Raw genomic sequence first — 24,417 nt, forward strand, 5'->3', positions numbered from 1 at the left:
GTGTCAGTGAGCGCTCTGGGAGCCCAAGGGTTTGCCAGGTTGATGAAGTCACCCAAGCCACACGCCCCACCCTCCAGGTTGAGCTGGTCTCTCCTCCTAGACTGTAATCCGAGGAGCCACTGCACGGGATGAGCAGAGGAGCCGCCTCCTTCGGGAAGCAGAGAAGCGCAGAAGCCAGGTGCTAAGCTGGGTCGCTGGAAGTCGCCTCGCAGGGACGCTCTGGGAGGCGGGACTCGGGGCAGCACCGGAGCCAACGCGGCAGCAGTGGGCGCTCGCGATCCTCTCCTGCCCTCCGCGCTTTCCCGGAGCATCGGCCTCCGCTGTCCCCTCCTCCGGCTTCTGCTCCTCCTCCTGCTCCTCCCATCCTGGGATCTGGCACCAAAAAGCCTGTCTGCAAGGTCCTCTGCGCGCTGCAGCCACGAGCTGCCACCACCGCCGGGTCTCTCTCGGTGAGTGACAGTGTCGCTTCTTCGCTCGCCGGCCCCGAGGTGACTGGGGATTTGCTCCAAGTGGCTCAAGTGCTCGAAGGCGGTGCTGCCCATGGCCGAGCCGGAGAGAAGACTCAGGGCGCCTGACCGGCTGGACAGGTACACGTCTCAGGTGAGCTCTGTGCGCCGGGGGTAAAGGTGTCAGGCTGGGGAGTGGCCGGTGAGGGCTTCCTAGGCTCTTTCTTCTGGTGTCCCTATTTTGAACAAGTGCAAAACCTAAGGTGAGTGCAGGCTGAAGCTGTTAGACTGAAGAGTACACTGAAGGAAGACTCGGGGGTTTCTAATCCTCCTGTCCCCTGCCCTGGAAGCTCATCTCTAAAATTCACAAGATAGACTATAAGGGTCCCGAGTTTCTGACTCTTACAAAACTGGACTTATGTCTCTACCGGACTCAGGAGAGTCATCATCGGCTGCCGGCTGCTCAGCGTCGCGGATTCTCTCTAGGACCCTGTTCGAGTGCAGCTGGAGCGCAGAGCTTGCCGAGCAGGGTACCACTTGGGGCGGAGAACTGGGCTGGGGGGACCGCTGACTGGAGTTACTCCGGAATGGGGCGTCTGGGATGTGCAAGCCTCGGTCTAGTGTGCCTTTACGTTCAGTAATGCGGAGACCGAGCATCTTCTGGGGTACTCCAAAAGTAAGGCGGCAGGCAGGACCGGCAGGCAGGACCGTAAGTATTAAGAAATCCAGTTACAAACCGCTGTTGAATTTTCATGTTACTTTTTACTACCCCCCCCCCCAACCTGGATTTCTATTTCGGGTACTGCCGATAGAGGAGGTGAATGGGGCATGGTAAGGGATGTCGGGACACGAACCAGGGGAGACTGTGTTTAGAACAAGCAGGGTTTACTCATAGCCCGACCTCTTCAGGGGCGCCCCACACACCCACCCGCCTTTGCAGCAGTGTGCTTTTCCCATCTGGAACCAGCCTTTCCTTAGAACTGGAGGGTCAGCTCTCAGAACCTAGGGCTCAAGCCAGTGGTGGAATGGAGAAATCATCCCTGAAAGCCAGATGCGGTCCAGGGACTGGTCAGTAGTGCCAGACTCAGCAACTATTTTTGTAGGTGCTTCAGATTATGTATGGCACAGCCTAAGCTAAGGAGGCACCCTATCTTATTTTCACATGCAGGGCTCTCCTCCGGACTAGGTTCTTTCTCTCTAACCCCCACTATGCAGAAGCCGTGGTATCCTTGCCTGGCCTTGCCTTGCCTTGCTTTGCCTTGCCTTGCGCGAGAGACTTACTCCTCCTCTTCCCTCCACGTTATGTTATCCTGGGCTATTTTTATCTAAACTGTGCTAAAATGCTTTGGGGGGATCCCAAGGAGGCAACTCTGGAGCCGCGGTCTTGAAACTGCTCTTCCAGTAGCAGCCTCTTGTTAGCCAGGACCTAAGGTGAGGGAGGAGAGAAAAGAGTGGACTAGGGAGAAAGGGAGAAAGCCCCCCTCCCCCCCCCCGGGGTTCAGACTAAGTTCACCGTTCTCAGGACAGCTCCACCAGCACCCAAGACTGACACCCCAGACACCACCCACACCCCTGGGGAGCAGGTCCCCAGCACAGTCCACTTGTGTCCCAGCCTTGAGTATTTGACCAGCTGCTGGATGAAGAGCAAGGTTCTATGGTCTCAGCTTTGCTCTCCAATCTCAGTGTATTTGTTGAAATCCAATTACCAGCTTCCACCCAGGAGTTAATTCCAGGAACTCTATATTTAACTCTAGTTTTTAATGACAGGAGATGGAGATAGCTCAAGTTCTGCACCCCTACCCCAGCATTTCTAAAGTACTGATTCTGTCCGACGCTGGGGGTTAGTCTTGCTTCCTACTTTCCCAGCCACAGTGAATACAGTTAGAATTAACTGGACCTTCCAAAATTCCAGATGAATGCCTAAGCTTCAAATTGCTGCGCTGTTCTTTTTTATTTCCAGCATGCTTAGACTTTTCTACTCACAGAACTGGAAAAAATAACGTTGAAATGGACCCTTGTGTTATGCAAGGTAACCGCCCACCCCACAACACCAACCCCCTCCACAGCCAGGAGAAGGTGAACTTTTCAAAGAGCCTGGTTGGCGTCAGTTGCCCATCTAACTCTTGTTCGACAGGGATGGACAGCTTCCTGACTAAGCACTCTAAAGTCTCTGCAGTTAATTAGCCAGCAGCCTGAGAAGATGTCTTGGTGAGCAAGGCTGAGCTATGCATGCTTCTGGGTTTCATTTCCTCTGCCAAGCTCCTGCTTCTTGCGATTCACCTTGGCTTTAAGATGGGAAGTTTTGAACAGGGAGCGTGGTGAGAAAGTGATGCTGTGGTCTTGCAAATGGGAATTTTGGACACATCGAGGGAGTGCCCTTCTGCTGGTGTGGGAGCAGAAGTTTTATCCCCTCAACAGATTCTTGCCTTCCTATACCTTGTTAAGCAGACTGAGCTTTGCTTTACTCAAACTCCTTTATATAGCTGAGACTTGTGTTTTCATCCTCAAAAGAATTTCTCTGCCTTGAAAAAAAAAAAAATCCCAGGGACTCTCTGAAGGGAAAAGCTTCATGGGAGCTTTTCTTTTCTTACGTTAAAATTCAGTGGTGATTTGAAAGCAGCTGGGAATGGATTGGCTGGTATGTGTTGTTTATTGAGCTCTGCCTTTCCTAGACCAAGCACACACCCTGGGTGGCACACAGAAACCAGCAGGACTGAGACGGGGTCTCTCCTAGGTCATTAGATTTGGAGGCAAGGGCAGTGAAACATGTGGATGCTTTAATGGTTTTCAAGGTGTGTGCCTGTCACGAGTGTCTAAATACCAGTTCCAGGGCCCAGAGCTAGGAAGTGTAACACTTTGCTGGCTGCTTTGTGGCAAGTGTACTGGCTTCCTAGATGTTGCAGAAGGTAGGGACTTTGCAACTGAGATTAGAAAAGAACACTGCTGTTCTACAGTCCTCAGCCCAGGCATGGAGCCCTCTGCTTTTCTGCTCAGACTGCCTTTCTGGAAAGAGAAAGTAAGAGACTACAGGATGGGGTGAAGCCAACTTCTGGCCCCATGACCTTAGGCCGATTCTGTTTGCTCTCTAAACCTCACAGTCTTCCCTGTAGATTAGTGACTGGAGGACGATTACGAGGAAGTAACAAAACACACACAAAAACACTTGAGAAAAATTTGTTTATTTGATTTGCCTTTCTGGCATTGATATTTTATATATACTTCATGTTAATTGTAATTGGGGGTATGCCTGAGTTCACCGCTTGCACAAAACATTAAATGAGGGCAGATTTAAATAAGTTTCGTCTTAGGAGCATTCTACATGAATTACATCAGCACTGAGCCCCACTGTTTCCAAAAATTATAATTTTAATTTTCAGGATCAGCATTCAGTTTTAGAGTTGTTTTTCTTCTTCATCTTTCTTGAGACAGTCATATATCCTGGGATGACCTCAAACTTGCTATGTAGCCTGAGATGACCTTGAACATCACCTGGCCCCCTCGCTCCTCGTTCATGTGCTGGGGTTGTAGACATGAACTATAGCTTCCAGTCACTGTGGTGTTGGGCTTCAAACCAGTGTGCTAGTCAACAACTCTACCAGATGACCTACCTCCCTTGTCCTTTAAAGGAATTTGTTGTTGTTGTTGTTATTGTTGTAGTTTTGCTTTTAAACTCACTATGTACATGTGTCTTTGGAGATATATTTGGAGGGAGGGACTTAAAATTGTTTAATCAAAAGCAGAGAAAAATTAAAGAACAATGACTCAACTAGAGAGAGTGAGGCATGAGCAGTTTTGTGGGTCTCCCTTGTCTAACTTGGTCATCTGTACAGAGTGCTTGCTTTTCTTTCTTTTTCATTTTTTTTTTCCTTCCAGAATTTGTCCCCAGAGCCTAGTTCAGTACCAAGCACTTAATAGGCAGTCCATAAATGTGTTTAGAAAAGTGAATGAATGATTGAACGGAATATTCGCAGCTATTCAGGAGAGCAGATGGCATCATTTCTATTTTAACAATTGAGAATCTGTAGATCAGGAGATGCTGTCAATTTTCTAAAGGTACAGAGGATTCCAGAATGGAATTCAGATCTGTGTGTTCTCATTATGGTCTGGTCTTCAGTACTGTTTTGGGTACCTCTCCCTTTATCACCACTTAAAGCCCTACTATGTGGCCAGAAGGTACCCAGCAACCAAATTTATCATCTTCTATAGAGATGCTCCCAGCTGGAGGTGGAGTTTCTTTTCCTAGTTTGTACCTTGTAGCCCTGAACTAAGGCTGAGTTAAACAATCCCCCCAGGGGATTGGAATCTGGAGGGAGATGCTTCAGGATACAGGAACTGCTGAGTGTTTATCACCCACTTGGGTCCTGGATCCAGTGGCTGGCGTCAGCAGCAGCAGCCTCCAAGTCTCAAGATGTACTTACTCCCAGTGGAACCATTCCTGGGGCACCATCTTCACAAGATCCCCGAAGTCTGTTTTCCTTCATTTCTTCTCATTTTCCAATCCTGGATTTTTAGCATCTCACTCCTTCCTAGAGGCAACACATAGTCTTCAAACAAATTCCCTCTTGTGTCTGAGTCAAGCAGCATTGCAAGCAGCTGATACACACAGCCTCCTCGATCCATCTTCAGGACTGCCTCTGGCATGCAGCCTTCTCAGCTCCCTCCACCCATAGGGAATTAAGTCCATAGCTTTTGCAGGCCGTTAGAATAATATTTACTGGGCCATAGTTTGTCAATAGTTATGTGCTACCAGGAGAGGACTAGAAAAATGAATACATTATTCTTCCGAGGAATGGCTTAAACATAACAGAAATAGATCCCAAAGGACATTTTTTTTTTTTTTTTTTTTTTTTTTTTTTTTTTTTTTTTTTTTTTTTCCTCTTGGATACAGCCTGCTTTTTGGTAGCCTTCCAGCAGGGGTCGCAATGGCAATGTCTTCAGCTGCCAGGCAAGGAAGGAGCAGCCTGGGTAGAACAGAAATGTGGGCTTAGAGCTAAGGTCCAACTTTGTTGCCAATGAAACCTGCATCCTAACCTTGCCAGGTTTTGTTTACTGTTTAAGATAAATTGCAGGTTCTTGTTTTACATGAAATTTACTGGCATCTGGTTCTAGCAGCTAACTCAACATGTCTAAATAGTGCATGTGGGACCAATGGAACATTTTTCTATAAGGGGACCTTGGAGCTCTCCCACAGGCCTGAAGTGATGTGGCTTCTGGTGCCTCGGGTAGAATGGAATTGGGTTGGAATGTGACACTGAAGTTCTTACCTATACCATCACAGATCACTACAGGAGTGTGAGAAAAGGGGTATAGACTGCCGTCATCATTCCTGTCCACGTGGATGGAGCATCTGCTTCAGTCAGTTGGGGATGCCTCCGGTCCTTGTCTCAGTAAGCACTTTCAGAATCCCATTTACACCTTTAAGTCACTTGCTGAGTTCCAGCCCTACAACACTCACTGTTCTTCTTCCTACCAGTAACACAGCAGGGAATGGAACAGATGGAAACTCTCACCCCTGTGCACATCTTCTCTGGTGAAAGAGACAAAGGGGGAGAACTAAAGAAAATCTGTCCTAGTTAGATTGGGATACACTAACTATTTTTTTTTAAAAAGACAGCATAGTAAGATACAAAATGTCAGGGTATCTGGTAAGTTGGGAGGGCTTCAGCAGGTAGCCTAGGTTCTAGTTCGGTGTAATCAATATCAAGTTTCACTGTCTGACACAAACCAGTTTTCAGAACAGGAATATGGGACATTGATTGCATTTTGCAGTTTCAAGTTCATCTCTGATATTTCTCTGAATGTCTAATGTTTTTAAGTGATGAGTGGGCATGCTTGCTGAGCATCTTCCTTGAACCAGGCATTGTGTTAAATATGATGATGGACCACCGTATCAAGCAACGTTACTATAGAATAAGATGGAAAACATCAATACCAGATCACTGGTGATTAGGTCACCAGAGCTATGGAGGAAGATGTCCTCGTAGATAGTCCATGTGCAGAACACTGGTGTTCAGTGCCTTTTTAATTGAACAGCAAATATGCATTTGTGCCAGAAATAGTTTTTGTGTGTGCCTTCCAACTTGCTTTCCATGCCTAGATTCCATCCTTAGTGGCAATTTCTTTGGAGCTTTAATTTCTTTGTCTGGCACTGACTTAAAAATTATTATTGCAGAAATTCACTTTGTTTTTCAGGAGCCATTTTTTTTTTCTTAGTATGAAGGTGCTTGTGCCCTTGGAGACTCTGACACTACATCTTCCAAATCTGTCCGACCTTTGTTGATAGATAGGCGGTTGTCCAGGAGATGAAGAAATGCCTTGGGTTCATGATGAACTTACAGTTTAGGGAGCAGTCACTTCAATTAGCAAGGTTGTGTATCGAAGGCGGGACGTGTACAGACGTGTTTAGTGGCCTCACCTCACAGATAAGCCTCTGTCGTCACAGTCCCCTTTGTTCACATCAGTACTTTCTTAAGACAGTTGTGAAGCTCTTGAATGTGCTTATCTGAAGTTATCCTGCTACTTGACTCACTCACTTTCATACTATGTCACACTCCCCCACGAGGAGATACGCTCCACGAGAGCCAAGGTGTATGTTTGTTTCAGTTTCTCGAATGCTGCATCTACTCCCAAGTACTGGCTCAAGAGAGCAACCCTGAGAGTCTTTATCTGGGAGAAATGACAGAGGGCGAAACTATCAAACATAGTCAAAATTGTTATAGATCCAGTCATTGAGAACACAAACAATTGTTTTTAGGTCTTCCAAATAGAAATTCAGCCGAGTAACTGACCTTTTAGCAGGATCCATGGCCGAGGCTACCAGAGCTATGCAAAGCCCTCTGACTCAGAAAGAATACGCAAGGATGAGCCCTTGCTTTGGCAGCTGGTGATAGTAGCAGCTCTCTCCTTTCTCTTCCCTCTCAGTCCTGCAAAGGTGGAAGGGAAACTTGGCTCCTTTGATTTATGTTTCAGGAAACTGAGGCCTTGATATGAGTCACTTTTTCCCCCCATTGCCTTCATGAAGCTGGTATGTGCCTGACCTGCAGCCAGAACCCTCTACCTGTGCCGAGCAGGTAGCTTGAGATTATTCAACCTTGGGAGGACTGAAGGAGTCCACCCACACTCTGTAAGTGAAGAAGTACACTTAGACTGCAAACTGTTCACGTCTTCTTTTATCCATCAAGAACTTCCACCTCAGCATTTTCCGTCTTGTTGCCTTTCCCCTAGAATTCCTGCAGATTCAGAGCATGTAAGCCCTGCAGTAGGTTGTTTTATGTAAATGCCTTCATTCTTTTATTTAGGAGAGTCAATCAAAGCCCTAGATCAGCAGTTAGAATACAGTGAGAGAAAGGTGATTGCAGATGAAGCTGAAATGAAAAGGCACGCTCGCCTTGCTGTGCTCAGAAAAAATAACTACTTCAGAGGCAGGGACCAGAGTGGGATGGGAGTCTCTTCTAGAAAGCTGGTTTGCCCTTGACTCTCACCGCTTCTCCAAGCAGACCCTCCCCAGGCTAGGGAGGAAGGAGGGTCTGGGTGTTAGGGAAGATATCTAAGATTCTACTTTGGAATTACTTTTGTTTTGCTGGCAATTGTTGCAAAAGAACAACAGCAATATGCACTCATGTTGGCTTTCAGTAAGAGGTAACTTTTTAGGACTTTAGTTTTCTCAACAGTATCCTGAAGACACAAGGCTATAAAAGTGTCGCTGGGTGGGTGCCATGCTCAGAAAGTCATCGTGTATATAGTTGGTAGACTTTGCAGATGGAATTGTAAGACTGCTGAGTAAATCCTAATTTTAGATAAATAATATGTAACAGTTTAGGTATATCCCAGATACTTAAGAATTCATTTCCCTGTGGGCTGTGAGCTTAGGTCAGAGGTAGGGTGTGTGCTTAGCATCTCTGAAGCCTGCAGTCCATCTGCAGTCATGTGTCTTCAATCCTCTATCTTACAAAGTCTCCTTAGGTTCCTGTGTCTTCTGAGAAATTATTTCTTCTGAAAACTCCCAATCATATGAAGCTAAGCAAAGGGTTACACTGTAATCTCAGAGGTGAAATGGTTTAGCCTGGGGGAATGGTCCAAGATGAAAAAGAAATGTTGTTTCCCGGTGAGCTAAGCAGGGAGCAGCCTGGCCTAGGAAACCTTATTTACCTGCTCAAAAGAGGGAAACAGAACCTGGGGTGTGTTTAGTAACAGAGACACACATTCTCTCTTTCCAACCGTGGTATCAGGAGCCATGTCTTTCTCAGGGGTCTCTGTGAAGAAGGGATGCCAACCTGTGAAGCTACTGGAGCAGTACTGGGTCCACTAAGGCAAGGCCTTATTAGTGCGAATATGCCTCCAAGCTCATCTCTACAGACCGAATTCCGTGTGTTTAGCTTGCAGTACCTGTAGAAGCCAGGAAACCAGAAAGAGGCCAATGGGCGGATTATGGTACAAAGGAAAGAAGGATAGTAGAGCATAGGCAATGTCAAAATAGAGCGAGGGGGCATATAGGGAAGATTAAAGCAGGGACGGGTGGGAGGGTAGGAGGGACAAGGCAGTAGGGTGGAGTATTAACCAGACGAAGGGATATTAAAAACCATATGGAAACCTACTACCTTGTAACCAAATTGAATATATTATTTATTTATTTTTAATAAACTGTTTGAAGGGAAATGCCATGGGTGGGATACTTCCTTATGAGTTGTTGGTCAGGGATCCCCAAAACAGTACACGCTCTTATCATTTTCTTTGTTGCTGGTCAGAACTGGTAAGACAGTGTTGCTAAAGACACCATATTCCCTTGGAAGCATAACACGCAGACATCAAGCTGGAGTGGAGGTGGAAACGCCCATCTGCGGGCTAGCTTTCCCAGTCCTAGAAGATGCTGTCCAGGCTGCTTGGGAAGTGTGAGGAGATGCTGATCAGCGGATGGTCTTATACAGCTATGAATCTTACTATGTATGAAACCATCCTTCCGGGCAAGGTGTATCTACCTGTGTGACGTCATTATTACTGTAATGTGGGTTATCAACAGTTCTCTGGTTGAAGTTGAGACCTGCCCCCACACGAGAGAAATCATGTCTGGTACTATAAACCCGATTAAGACAAAAAAGGAAAACAATGTGGTGGGGGAAATAATGGGTGGGCCCCCCGTGGGAAATGAATACCATTGCTGAGCTAAATTGAGAGAGCCAAGCTTTCTTACTTCTAAAAGTATTTGTTTTATGCGCATAGATGTTAACCAGTGAGTTCTCTCCTTCCAGTGAAGGGCAGTGAGTGTGAGGGGGCTCATATCCGAACTGGGTGCCGAGAGCTTAGCCTGAAACAAACAGTTCATATCAGTTCCCCTGAGACAAAGGGAACACTATGGAAGAAAGGGAGGGAAGAATCCAAAAGCCAGGTGATAGGGAGTAGGGCTGTAAATGTTATCTTCTAGGCAGGGCAGATCCATTGTGATCATGACCTCAGAGCAGCTCTGGTTCTGCACAAGTCAAGCATGGTTGGAGGAGGGACTCAGAGGGCTGAATTCTATTTAGGGAGGGGAGGGAAGTATTGCCTTTAGATACATCCCCACTGGTGACCCCATCAGGTTCCAGTGCATGGTTCCAAACCAGGGGCCACACTGACAGCCCTGGTTAAACCAACTAAAGCATAAAAATCAACCCCAAAAACTGTGATTCAGAGAAAGGGACTGTCGGGGACGGTGGGTGGTGTAGAGATGGGAGGAATATAAGGGGCAGTGAGCACTGCAGTACTTTATATCTGTGTGTGAAATTGTCAAATAACAAAACGGAAAACAAAGGAAAGGTTAGGTTACCATAAGGCTCCACTGGGGACAGATGTCCACTGCTTTGCAAGCTCACCCCTGAAACTGCTCTTTTCTCAAATGACTACAAAGTTCATCAGCCCATGAGACAGTCTTTCCAATGTTCCAGACCAAGTATACTGGACTGGAGTTAGGAACTGAACAGCAATCCCCCTACGATTCTTGGAACATGTTCTGAGGATGGATGTGAGTGTATCTGATTAGGCAGCCACTTGATAGGACTCAAGTCAGCAAGAAGTTTGCTGCTTGTATAGTTTCTAAGGCATTTTTTAAATAGCTTACTTACTGGTAAGATCTTGCTTAAGATAAAGAAACCCATTCCTGTTGCATATAGCATGTGTAACATGAACTGCTTACTAGCAGTGTGTTTCTACAGAATATTGTCCAGAAAAGTATGTGCACAGTGGCATTCAGGTAGCCAGCCAAATGGATCTGCCTGGAGCTTGCTTAACTCTTTATGAACTGTGCCATGAAAGGTAAGCTCCTTTAAGCCCCAGTCTTTACATCTGGAAATGAGCATGCTTAAATTTATAGCAGGTGGTTGCTCAATGCTCAGTTAACCAGATAAACTATGTCAAGAGACACAATGTACCTGGCCGACAGTGGCACATGAAGCTAACGACAGAAAGAGAAAATGACCCTGGATAGATAACTGGATACTGTGTCATGGGGGCCAAGAACTAAAGTTCGGCATCACATTTATAGGACAGTGTTTCAGTATTTTGGTTTTCCAACCTTAATTTATCTTTCCCACATGAAATAGCAATGAAGAAATGGTATACAATGAGAGCAGGGGAAGATCCAGAGTGCACATTGTGGGAGAGAAAAATGGAGACAGGGAGGAGCAGAGGGTAGAGGACGAAAAGAGAAAGCGAGACAACAGAAAACCCAAGAGGAACAGACAAATTGAATTCAGGGGCAAGGAGTCCTCAGCATCCCTGCCTGCATCCTCATGTACCACTTAGTTTAAAGCTACCTCCAAACAGTGTCTCACAGCTCAGGTTCCCAAATGCCCCTGATATGCTCTTTGGTTGGGTTTTACATCTGCATTGTTTAAATTAACTCTTGGAGAAGCCTTTCGGAGTGGTGCCCTGTCTGATCTGTCCTCTGTGGGAATGGGTCTTCTAGAAGAATTAATTCTCCCTGACACTCTCAGCTCTATCTGCACACCTTGCAAGAATGATCCCTTCATGAGGTTCACAGAGCTACCCTTTATCATTCTTCATGGAAAGTAAGACCACACCCAGGGCTGGAGCTCTGTTCCAAGAGTAGTTTGGAGTTTACATTGACTATGGGCACAAAAAAAAAAAAAAAAAAAAAAAAAAAAAAAAAACCAGCAAATCTCTGACCAGGAAAGAAGCTTTTTTTCCCATTATATTTCACATTTGGAAGTGATTTTGCTTTTAAAAGCCTCCACTGTCTTATCTGAAAAAAATGCCTTTCTATTGGATTAGGAATCTTATCTGTAATGTATGCAAAGCATTATCAGGAAGTTTGGCACATATCCAGAATCAACATGGTGGCACCTATTACACATCATTAGTTTCTCTTGCTGGAAAGACAGATTTTGACTGAAAATCAGATCTTGAGTATAGATGATTGCTCATTTCGGCTGGTGCCCAACCTCAGCATGGTGAAAGGTCACAGTGTCCCCCACACAGGTGACTCCATCATTTAGCTCTGAAGCAGGAAAAGATTGACTTGGGGGACCTCCCTTGTCCTTTATCTCTTGCCGTTTATGTAGAAAGAGAACCTCAAAATCCTCTAGATTTTCCTAATAGTTCCTAGCAGCCAAAAATTAGCCCACAGGTAAATAGGTGTGTGTGTGTGTATGTATGTGTGTGTTCGAATATAACAGGAAACTGAGGCACAGAGGCATTTGAAACAATGAAAGCAGAAAATTAATTGACTATGACAGCCCTGAATCGATCCCTCTTACTTTGAGCAACTATTATAGCTGTGTTTGTACACGGCAGTCGGTGATTGATTAGGCTGAGCCTCATAACTTCCTTTTTATTGCTATGTTCAGCTGAAATACAGATCTGTTATCCTTCTGCTTTCCTCTCTTTTCCTCCTTTGGCTCCATAACATTTGCAACCGTTTGCAGTCTGCAACATTTCTCTGTTTGTCTCTCCTGATGTCCCCAGTAATCGTTGCAAAACTCAGAGATAAGCAGAAACCTCCCTGTTTCCCAGTGCAATGAGGAATCCCAGGAATTGTGTTGGACTCTTGGACATAGATGCAAGCTCATCCCAGAACATAAGGTTCCAGTGCCGAGGTCACCTTGGGCAAGTAAATCATCTTACTCTTCCTTAGGTATTCACTCACAATTTCAGTTATACAGTTCTCTTTGCTCATTTATTTAATATTAAGTCTATTTCAAGAGATGAAGTTATAAACCTCAGGGAATTTGTCTAGAGCCCCTCACAGCCCAGCAGATTGTTGGTACATAATCACTGTTGAATGAACACACCAGAGACCTTGCCACCTTCCTTTTGAGTCTTTAAGATTAAGTGCAACGATGCATTTAATGGTGATTTTAATGACAGTCCATTTAATTAGTCAGAACATTTAATGCATATAGTAGGTGCGTAAAAAGCTCTCTTCTCCTTCTGTTTTACTTTGAAAAAGTGAAAGTATTAATGAGCTTCCAAGTTGGGCAGCTGATGTGCCCTCTGAAATCCTTTGCCACTCTATTCTCTGGAATTAGATGATGGGATCCCTGTGATTTCCCCCATTTAAATCAGTGACATGAGTATCTCCATATTTGGTGCACTCTGCTTCCTGTCTGGAGAATCTGTGCCTTCTTTTTCTCATCACGTTCAAAATGCCTCATTTTTTTATGTCCTCTCCTGGACGACCTCCTAATATATGACCTCTGTATCCCTTGATAAATTATTTTCTATGTGGAGAACAGATCGCATTTCTAGGTATGTGGTGGTCCTACCCTTTGCTTCTCAGGTGATAGGAGGACAATGGATTTGTCACCTGACCTGTAAATTGAGGAACCATTTTGAGTTTGCTGCACTGGGGTGTGTTCGCTTTCCCTTCAGGTTGGTGACACCCTTTGCTTGCCACAGTGGCTGCTCTCTTTCAGGATTTCTGAAAGACTTGAGTGTGCAGAGGCCTGCCTTCAGCCTGCACGAGACCATTCATGGAGGAGATGCTGAGAAGTAGGCACTCATCTAAGCTTAAGCACCTTGATTAAGTATGGATACCTCTCCTGTACTGAGAGAACGCTGTTCCTCTGGGTGACATGGTTATGACCACTATTGACTTGGCTGGATCCCCGAGGACTTGGGTCCCAGACAACAGGACAAACAATTCTTCATGCTTCTTGATGCCTTACACTCGGTCCAGGTGCAGCAATGCAATAGAGAATGAAGTGTATGTAGATGGATTTGTTGAGCAAGGTACCAGAGAGGGATGTGGTCCTTGCATCTGGGAAGTGAAAGTACTATTATTACAAATTCAAAGATCATTATTTATAAATAGAAACACCAGCTCTGAGGGCAAGCACATGTGTTAGTTTAGACTTCCTGAGTTCAGATGCACAGCTGTCCTTTGTCTCCTAAGAAACTTAAGGCAGCCTCTGCAGGCGTTCATTGTGTGGTCAAGGTTATTGCTCCCAGTGGTGTCTTTGGCTGGGTTTGCTCACCAGCACCTTTCCATGAAGCAGCCCTCCCAGGGCTCAAAGGCTTCTGCTCCCTGAAACACCATTACTCTTTCCAGCAGGTTGAGCCTGCTCATACTGATACCCTTCCTGAGTCTCAATTTGATCACATACATTCTAAAGAAAGCTGAGGGAAGTTCCTGGCTTGCTGTCAGGCCACATGGTAGGAATCTGGTTGTATGGCCCACTAGGTTTGGGCCTAACTGGTTGGCTAAGGCAAACCAGTGTGTGAGTGCGAGATTATCATCATGGCTTACTTTCTTTTCTTACCTGGGTAGTTTTTAAGGTTCTACGATAATGACTAATTGCCTCCTAATAGCTGTCCTTCATAAATACCAAGATAGGAACAATTGTGACCCGTAGTCTGCCTTTTTCTGTGAGTGTTTACTTTGTAACTAAAAGTATGCAACGTTTTTGTATTTTGATTTGGAATGTTTCAATTCCCTTCTATATTTAGGAAAATTATTTAAGGTGACAAAAATGTTCTTTAAAAAACACAAATTATCATCATTGTTATCCTTTTTTTTTTTGTTTGTTTGTTTTGTTTTGTCTTTTTCTCGTGTTACCAGGTCATGAAAGGTCACATGTCACAGAATCCTCTGTGCTGAAAACCTACCTTGTATCAGGAAAGTGAGCATGATTCTTATAATCATTTAATTTTTGTATCCACTCAAGTAGGATAGCAGGGTGCCCTTTCTCACTTTCTGGATGGAAAACTGAGAGAGAAGTAGAACCTTCAAATTTACATGATGTAAATTTGAAGAATCTCAAGCATACGGCTGTGTTTATACATTTCCCTATCTCTGTGCTGGAGCCTGAATGCCACTCAAATGTGTTGACCTTTGTTCTTATTCCCATTGGACCCCCCACAAGTAGTCTTCAATGTCTTCTCCAAGAAGTATACTGCAAATTTCTCTCAGTTGCTAAATTCACATCAGCTCCAGTCTTTTGCCTCCCATTGTGGAAGTGATGGTCTCACTGTCCAGTCAAACCACAATATGACATAACAGTACCATACTACTGCCATCGTATCTTACTTTATTCTTGTAATAACTAAAATCTCTTATAGACTGTTCTTTAGTTTATTTAATCTACTCTAAACTAGAGCTTTGGTTCAATTACATTAATTCTCAGCATCAAGAACATCTTAGCCCCTTGGAAATTTTCTATGTGTTCCTACACTTAACCTGTGCCTGTCAGGCTGATGATGGATTAAGTCTTTATGGCTAACTCAATAGGAATCATCCTGTTTGGAATCTTGGGTAATTACTAAGACACATGAGTATGTCTTAGTTTTCTGAATATTTCTGTTAAGATTGTGTTAAATAGAACCCGTGTCTTAATTATTTCCCTGCTCAAATGAGTTTAGAATATCCTCAAATCTTGGACAAGGTCACAGAGAAGACAGAGTACAACACTGGGCTGGATCCCAGCTCCTGACAGTAGCTTAACAGGCATCTATTTCCAAGAAATGGCCCTTTCAAGCAAGGGACCTTTTGTGAAGACCTGTTGTGTATGGCTGAGATTATCTAGGTTAGTTACTTAGACTACGTGAATAGAACCTTTATCAGCTACAGTGGAAGACAGAAGTCAGAGAGCAACAATGCTGACATTTCATGAGGATTTTCTCTATGCCAGGCCCTCTCTTTAGCCTTTTCTGTACTAACACTTCCTTTGGTTTTCATGACAATCATACAAAGTCGGTAGTGTTGCAATCTTCACATCTCAGATAAGAAAACAAGACGCACAGAGCACAGGATTTGATCTGGGTTACACAGGGGAATATCTGTGCAGCTGGGATTCAAAGCCAAACTCGTAACTCTACAAATCTTCCCATTGTGAGTGCCAGGATTCATCTAACTGTTTCTAGAAAGTTTCCTGCTAATGCCAATGTGTTTCAAGTGCTTTATCTAAGTAAAAATAAATAATATGTAAAGGTACAAAGTGTAAGTCAATCACTTTGTGTTTATATTCTGAAAAAATGAAAGATGAGGCTCATAATGATCTCTCTTGACAAATGCCAGCACATTTTAATCCGATGATATTGAAATTACAGTAAGAAATAATGAGAGAACACCCAACAGCATCGTATCAAGGGCAGCAATATATGGATAGAGGACATGGCTTTTAGATAAGTAAGATAAGAAAATAGGTGACCCTTGTTTATAGTAGATTCGTTATGGATAAAATGAAGTTTGAGTCAAACAAATTGAGGACCTAATTAATTTTGTACTACCAAAGCTGAACATAACAATGGCATTGTTGAACTCAAGGAGCATTTAAATGTTGCTTTTGTAAAGTATAATTTGCTGTGGTTTGTGTGTGCTTATGGGTGTGTGTGTGTGTGTGTGTGTGTTTGTAGCAAAGGAGGTCAAAGAGTGTTCTTTTATTAATGGCTAAAGATTTATTCAGAGAAAAGATATGGTCACCATGAAATCACTGCTGGCTGTGGTGCCAGACTTGGGTTATTTCTATTTCAACATCTCTCCTGAGTTCCTCATGGACATGATTTTGTTTTTAGAAATCTCTCTCTCTCTCTCTCTCTCTCTCTCTCTCTCTCTCTCTCTCTGTGTGTGTGTGTGTGTGTGTGTGTGTGCATCTATGTCTATGATATGTCTGTATATGATGTCTCTGTGCCCATCTATGTACACATCTATGTGCATGTGTGTGTGCATCCATGTCTATGATGTACTTGTATGATGCTTTCTCTCTGTGTGTGTGTTTGTGTGTGTGTGTGTGTGTGTTTGTATGTCTGTAGTTGTACACATACCAACACATGCACAATGAGGTCAGAGGATCACCTAAGGTGTAGAAAGAACTTCACCTTCCACCTAGTTTGAGACAAGGTTTCTCTCTCTCTCTCTCTCTCTCTCTCTCTCTCTCTCTCTCTCTCTCTCTCTCTCTCTGTTCATACTTGTGCATGCCAGATCAGCTGCCCTTTGAGTGTCTAGAGAGTTCTCCTATCTCCACCTCCTAGCTCAATGTAACATTGGCATACATCTTACCAGTAACACTGACCTTTATAGGGGCCCTAGGGATTCAAACTCAGGTCCACTTGCATGCCAAGTGTTTTGCGCACAGAGAATCTCCCCAGCCTGTGCTGGTGTACGGCATTGTTCACTCTCTGATTCATTTACAGTGCTTGGCAGGACAGATAAGATGTGATATTAACATCGGACTTTTCGACGTTATTCTGGTAAGAAAGAGATAAACATTCAGCAGAAACTGTAGTTTAGTCTTAAATTTGGAGTTATTTCTGAACTAGCAATGTTTGGTACCATCCTCTCTTGGGATGTTGGGCAACTCTCTACCTCTACTGAACCTCCAAGGGAGGTGTGATGTCACCACGGAAATAACCAAGATTCTCTGTGGTGCACCTTGCTGCTCAGCTGTGATGTTCGATAGACTGTATGTGTTTAACATACATTTTTCAGGCAACTACACTGTCAATACAGAAGCATGTGTATGAAATTCTAGGTTTTCATTTTATTCTGTTTTTGAGACAGGATATCACTATGCAGGCCAATCCTTTTTCCTTTGCTTTCTTAGCATTAGGATTGCAGGTGTATGTAACCATGCCTGGCCTAAATACTTGCTTTTTAAATGCCTATGACCAACCAAGAACACATGTATACAAAAATCTCTGAGCATAAATATCCAAGAATTTCCGGTAATCTACCCCAAATAAGTGGCCTTGCCAGAATACACACTTAGAACTCTGTATTCATTCTCCCATTGGGCTTCGACACTGTGGAGTCCCCAGGCTCCTAAAACTTCATCTCTGCTAAGATGCACCAACAGAGTGTGAGCCCCATAGCATGTGCTAGGTTAGGGGGTATGCATACCTACCCATGTTTCCTGATCTAAAAGAATCTAGAACAAATGCCTTGTTAAGGGGCCTGCAGAGCAAGCCCCATGTCTCCTCCATGATTATGCCCAGGTGTCACCTCCCCTGTGGCCTCTTTTTAGGTACACCCTGCTCCTCTCCAATTTTCTACCATTAAAGTCTTTGATTTACAAGGCTCCCTTCGTGTTCTCTCAGAAACTTTGCAATTAGCTCCATTATGTTGCCTTCCACGTTAGAGAAAACTCTTCAAAGACAGTGAGCAGATTGTTTATGAATCTCTAGAACGCTATGCAAGTTCAGAAACCTTGCAGAAGCCACCGGGGAACAACGAAAGCTTACCTGCAGGAGAAGTGGAGACCTTAGGCATCAAAACTTATAGGTTTGGTTTGTTCTCCATCTTTCTCCCTCCCTTCTTACCTTCTCCTTATTTAGCAACAAATATCCTTGTATTACGTTTAAAAAAAAACAATATTTCTCACATTAATATACACAGTTGAATCTGGAAAAACTGGACTATCAGATCATTCTAGTCCTTGGACTTGAATGACATCAGCCAGAGTGGACAGCAGCTGCCTCTTTAGACAGAGCATGTGCACAGCTTGCTTGCCACAGCCCCTAACAGTCAACTGACTTGCTACATGATGTCACCTGCCTGGATCCAGCAGACTGTCCTGTGCTTACACAGCAGAAGGCTTCCAGCAAAGAGCTTAGTTCTGCTGTTCTGTCTCTGAGGACTTAGTGCTAGTGGAGCTGTTCGACCAGATGCCAGGGAGAGGTGCTTAAAAGGCAGGCATCCATTGTTCATGGTCCTAGAGGATGAGCTATCAAGAGCAAGGTGCCAAGAATCTCACTTCTCTATATGGTTTCTTCCCAGCCTACGGACAGCTTCCTTTCTCTTTGTCTTCACTCGTGTTGGACACATAAACAAACAAACAAACAAAAAAAAACAACTTGTTTTATTTCCTCTTCTTAGAAAGATACCTGTTCTTTCACATCAGGACCCCAACTGCATGACCTCACCTAAATCACTTCTCAAAGACTCTGTCTTGCAAATGCAATTGAACTGGGCATTAGCGCTTCAAAGTATGAATGGTGAAAAGACATGGATGTTCATTCTTTTAAAGTGGCCTAAGGAATGAGGCAAATCCTCTCCTGAGTTTTGTGTAAGAGGAAGAATTCACTTTGCTTTGCACATTTTTGTTTACAACTGTAAACTATTCTGGCCTCCCTTGCCCAACACCTTAAAAAGCACGAATCCAAACTATAATTTGTGTTCATAGGTATGGGGTCAGGATGCTGTGCTATCCTACTCTGTCTACCACCTCTGCGCATGACTTTGGTGTTCTTGCTCGTTGCCTTTATCAGTTTCTCTTTCTGTGAAATGGTACCATGATATGACAGCTAAAGATGTTGGTACAGGGCCTTTGTGCCTCTCATATCTCTTGTATCTTTGCATTTCTGGAAAAATGCACAGAACTCGTGAGTGCTTGCCACATGTGGCATGATGGATGACCCTCTGCCCTACCCAGGAAGGCTCCTGCAGCTACGCATGCACCTGTCAGAGGCTGAATCTCAGCTGGAGCCGGTCTACAAGAGTCTGCAGCACCTGGCTCCATCCCCCAATCCACTGGCAGGGCCCTTTTCCACTATGCTACTTGTTAATAAGAGAGGCCCTGTCGTCCCTCCTGCGACAGAGCTCTGCCATGTGCTGCCTATGCCAGTGTGTTTCTGTGTGTAATGAAGGATTTATTTAGGTCACTGCTGCCTTCTGTGCCCAACAACGGCACATGAAGCACACTGAGAAGGAACACTGCAGCTACTTGCACCTGCTGTTCTATTTTGTCTGGGGTGGGGGGGGGGCTCTTATCAAGGCCTTGCTCTGTGCTGTCCTCAAACAGAGAGCCCCGGCCTGCCTGGTGTCACTGTCCCTTCTTCCTTGAGCTTCTGTCTGGTTGAGTCACTGCAGCAGTTTGGCTCATGAACAAATGCATTTGACTAATTATCTCTAGATCCTATTTATACCAAGCAGCATTTTTAGGGATAAAATTAGCCACCATGACTTGAAATGTTGCCATATGAACTGCGCAATAAAGCAGTGTCCTAAGTGCTCCATATATACCATTTTATTTGAACCTTACAATAAAAAATACAAGGTCAAAACTCTTCGGAGTTTCAGGGCTGCCCTGCAGGTTTTAACTTACGGAGCTGAGATGGAAACCTCAGCTTCGGCTAGAAATCCTCTGTTAAGTCCAAATTTTTGTTATCCTCTTCCTCGAATAGCTCTGCCTCTGTGGCCAGACAGATCTTTCTCTTTGTTGTCTACCAAGATTATTCTTAATCCTGGGTTTAAAAGCTAGCTATATCCACCCAGTGAAAAAACAAATGGGGAACAAAGAATAGAGCTTCTACAGGCTAAATCAGTGAAGATTGTAGAGGATATTGAGGTCCCAGGACCATTCCATGGGCTGGCCAGTAGACCAGTGCCCCTGAGAACTTAGGGGTGCAGAAACCACACCTCTCCCTGAATTTTTAGAGGGCCAGTTTCCTCTTTAATTAGATCCCAAGGTGTTGGTGTGTAGACCTCAACTTGGGCCCCTGTAGTTCTTTAGATCTTGATCACCCAGGACTGTTGGGTGAAGAAGCTGGAGTCGCTTTTCCTTCTAACACCTCCTCAGGGTCCTTGGGTTCTAATCTTGTACTGGGAGGGGAGGACACTATTGTGTTGCTTGACTTCCAGATGCCCTGGGTGGGTGGGGGGGTGGGGGGGAGATAGGCTTCCCTGATCCTGCAAGGGCACGTGATGCCTTCCTGTCCTTGACAAGATAACCCCCCACCACAAGCACACCAAACCCAATCTTATCCAGCAGTGCCCATTATCCAGGTAATCTTTTGTGGATTTGGAACCTTTCGGCATCGTGGAGGACTCCAGGGAACTCAGAAAGCTTGGAGGAACTGCATTCCAAGAGTATGAATCTCATCACATTGAAGGGAACTTGGGCCCACTTTTACTTGTTCACTTCAGACAGAAAATGCGCTCACATATTAACATTATGCGAGCCGCCCTTTGGTCCTTCCTACCCTGCATCCTTCCCAGCCCTTCCTACGACACAGCAATTATCATAACTCTAAACAAAACCGAATGTCATTGTTGGCTGAGGAGTGTCATGTATAGGCAATTTCAAGAAAATAAATATTTATGGAGGTCTTGAAATACCCATGTCCTTTCGCAGACTGACAGGCACAGGCTGAATCTGTTTCCTATTCCTTGGCTTCCAAGATGCCCTGCCAAGGATGGAAATGTGACACCACGGCAACAGATTCCTAAATCATTGTGCAAAAAATGAAAGTGAAGACATTTTTGACTATTCCGAATGAACAAATAACCTGATGCTTTCGATTGCCCAGTTTAGTTGCATAAAAAATAAATGACAGTTTTGTTGTTCAAACTGTCTCTACTCGGGTTTCAGTACATTCCAGAAAATTAAATCACTCATCACCATGGGAGGCTTGAAAGAAGCAGTTTCTGCCCAGCAGTTTATTAGAGCAGGTGCCTTCTGCCATCTTCTCCTGCTTTTTTGGGAGATTCCACCTCTGCTGGGAGCGCACTTGTAGTGTCCATAAAGAACTTTCCCATCTGGTGTGGGGGAGGGCAAAGCGAGGGTCTTGGAGAAGGACTTGGAGTTTAGTTTTGATGCTTCCTGGTTCTGTGGCCTTGAAGAGGCTGTGGAACTTTAATAATATGCTTCCATAACTTCCATGGGGAGAAGAGCAAGACATTGATGTTTGTTGAGGACCTACTGTGTGTTAGACATGTAATGCATATTTAGCATGACTAATAGCATTGTACCGACTGTCTAAGCTGTAGGCTTAGATCCATTTAGTAGAATTTGTATAGGCCTGGCTCCAAGTCTCAGAGCCATTTATTGAACTTTTCCAGGTCCTGTGTCCAAGGATAAAGACTTGGACGTGGGGCACGAGGTTCACGACTTTATCAGTCTGCTGTGAAGTATCTGCCTCTGTCATGTTTGTGAATCTCTGGCTTCTCTTAGACACATTTCTGTTTATCCTATCTGTGCCAGGTCAAGACGTATTCTGAGCCCTTCTCTGTAACTGGTTTTGTGCACATGTTAATCTTGATGCTGCTATCTACCGGCCCCATTCTCTTGACACAACATCCCCTTAGAGCTGTGGTTCCATGTGTTTTCCTGGAGAGCAGATGGGGTGATACACTGAGTCCTTATGGAGGTGATAGACTATCACTTAACTGTAAGAGTTCCCGTTTGGGTATGTTCGATTACCAGAGCTCCCTTGCCTTTTCACCATTCTCTAAAACCTTTTCAGTACTTAAAGATATGAAACCAAGTGAGAACAATCACTCTTGCTGGTTGTGGTATTGTAGGTTTCAGAGGAGACCTTGGCTTGGGCGCTCACTGCCTGCCACACAGCGGCTGCTCAGCAAATAACCTGTTTCCCTTCCATCTCTTTTGCCAAACCTCCAAGTTCTTTACCCTAGAGAACCTACTTGCTTGAGCCAGCAGTGTTCACACATTAGGTGGAGGGACTGTGGCGGTGTGTTGAAGACAGAGGCACACAGACATCACTGCTTCTCTCGTGAAATACTCCACTTATTTCCTCCGACCGTGAATATGTTCACCATCACTCTGGTGGGACTTTGAGGGGATATTAAAGTTAATTACATTTGGAGTCTGAATCACAATGTGAGTTATGTAATAAGGAGACTTATGGAGAAAATTAAAATATTTTTGAAGGGATATTTCATAGATATACCCCTCCTTTTAATTAAGATGTTTTCTAGACTCCTGGGTGAGCTTGTCCAATCACTGAGCAAGATGAAGCCCCCTTTCAATATTTGGCTTCTTGACTCACTTGGAATAGAAGAGATGTTACACTTTGGCAGTCTGTTCAGTACAGAGAGGGTTATGCTTCTCCTTTTGTTCATTGAAACCTGTCCTCAGTCACTTATAGCCACTGGACTTACTGGCCACTGCATTTGACAAGCTTATGGAGGAAATAGGTCCCTGCCCCCACAATGAGCCAGGAATTGTGCCATACTCTGGAATGGGCATCTCAGGAGGATAGGACACTGCCAGGAGATCCAGTGGCGTGTGCATGACTGGGTGGCGAGGTACCTAGCAGACATGACTTGGAACAAATGGATGGGGACTTTAAAATGGGATAATGTGAAAAACTGTTGAGGGAAAGCTGACATTTGAAATAAAACCCGAATAGCAAGAAAAAGAAAGCTTCACAAAATCTGGGACACCACAAAGCTGGGATGAATTTGGTACCCTGTTAAGGATACAGACGGGAGTGTGGCTAGAAATCTGCAAAAGGAAGAAACTGAAGCCTGAGGGGCATGCAGGTCCCACATTAAGGGTCTCCCTAGCCTGCACAATGTGAATTGGATTCAAAGGACAATGAAGGCCACCCTCTGGGAGAGCCTACATACTGGACTCTTGGTTTCCCTTACCTAGTATTCAGTATTGTCACAGGGGGCCTAGGATATCTGAAGCCTTCTAGTTCTTAATTTGTCACCCCAAATGCACAATAAACAGTCTCTTTGATTAAAGGAGCAGGGAGGTGAATGACTTCCATCTTATACCTAGTAATCCATCTACAAAATATGAGGGTTAATTTTGTCAGCCTAGCCAGTCTGAGTCTTCAGAAATGATGTCCACCATTTGATTAACTACACAGCAGGATGTAAAGACAAAGGCTTGTTACCCATACAAGTCTTGGTTAAGAATCCAACAAAGGAGCTGGAGAAATGGTGTCTCAGTGATTAAGGTCACTTCCTGCTTTCCTGAGGACCCAGGCTTGATTTTCAGCACCCACACTAATCCCAGATGCTGTGAAGGAGTGAGATTCACAGAAAGCCTCAAATTTACTTGCTCAGATTCCATTTGGAGGCTAGCTGTGCCCATTCTTTCCTGACAAACCGATCCCTTTCAGCCCAGCTTTCCAATACCAATGCTAGTTGTCTTGAGGGCTCGTCATCATGACTGCAGACACGATGTGTGTGAAGATGCCAGTCTAAGGCCTACTGCTAATGGAAGCTGGAGCTGCTGTCGCTGCACTTTACCAGGGTGCGTGGCTTCAGGTTCAGGTACTGTGTTATAGTCTGTCTGTGTCCTTGGCAGTACCAAGCTTTCAGATAGCCCTCTGTGTTCAAGGTCACCCGATTTATTTCCTGTGAGAGAATAAGGATGTTATCAATAGATAGAATATGAATGTATTTATGGTACCTGCAAGTTTGGGCTTGCCTTCCTTGTCCTTTTCCTGCACAGAAACCTCTCTGTTAGTGGGGATGGAACTCTATGAAAGGCTCAGGTGAAGAACTACATCTTATACAGCACTCTATCCTTACCCACCTCAGTCACCCCAGGCCACACAGGGTCCTGGAGTGGAATGCTGTCGCTAGAGAGAGGCACACTGGATAATCACAACTTACTGCAAAATACTGAAAAAGTTGCTCATTAATTTTATAACATGGTTTCGTTCTGGAACAATGACATTGTGTATACATTGGATTTCATAAAATGTATTTTTCTTATGTGGCCTCCAGGAAAATTTAAAGTACAAATGTGACTCGTTTCTGATAGACTCATTTCTGGTACATGCT

General features: G+C 44.5%; 1 protein-coding gene across 1 annotated transcript in view; it reads left to right on the forward strand.

The window, feature by feature from the left end:
* Window positions 1-413: 413 nt before the first annotated feature.
* Hs3st1 (heparan sulfate-glucosamine 3-sulfotransferase 1) overlaps window positions 414-24,417 on the forward strand; it is a 29,547-nt gene continuing 5,543 nt past the window's right edge. Inside the window, exon 1 of the mRNA XM_051200264.1 lies at window positions 414-600. The gene's annotated coding sequence lies outside the window, so the exon portion shown is untranslated. The remainder of the gene's footprint in view (window positions 601-24,417) is intronic.

Source organism: Phodopus roborovskii, unplaced genomic scaffold, assembly GCF_943737965.1.
Source record: "Phodopus roborovskii unplaced genomic scaffold, PHOROB, whole genome shotgun sequence".
In the NCBI taxonomy this organism is placed as follows: Eukaryota; Metazoa; Chordata; class Mammalia; order Rodentia; family Cricetidae; genus Phodopus; species Phodopus roborovskii.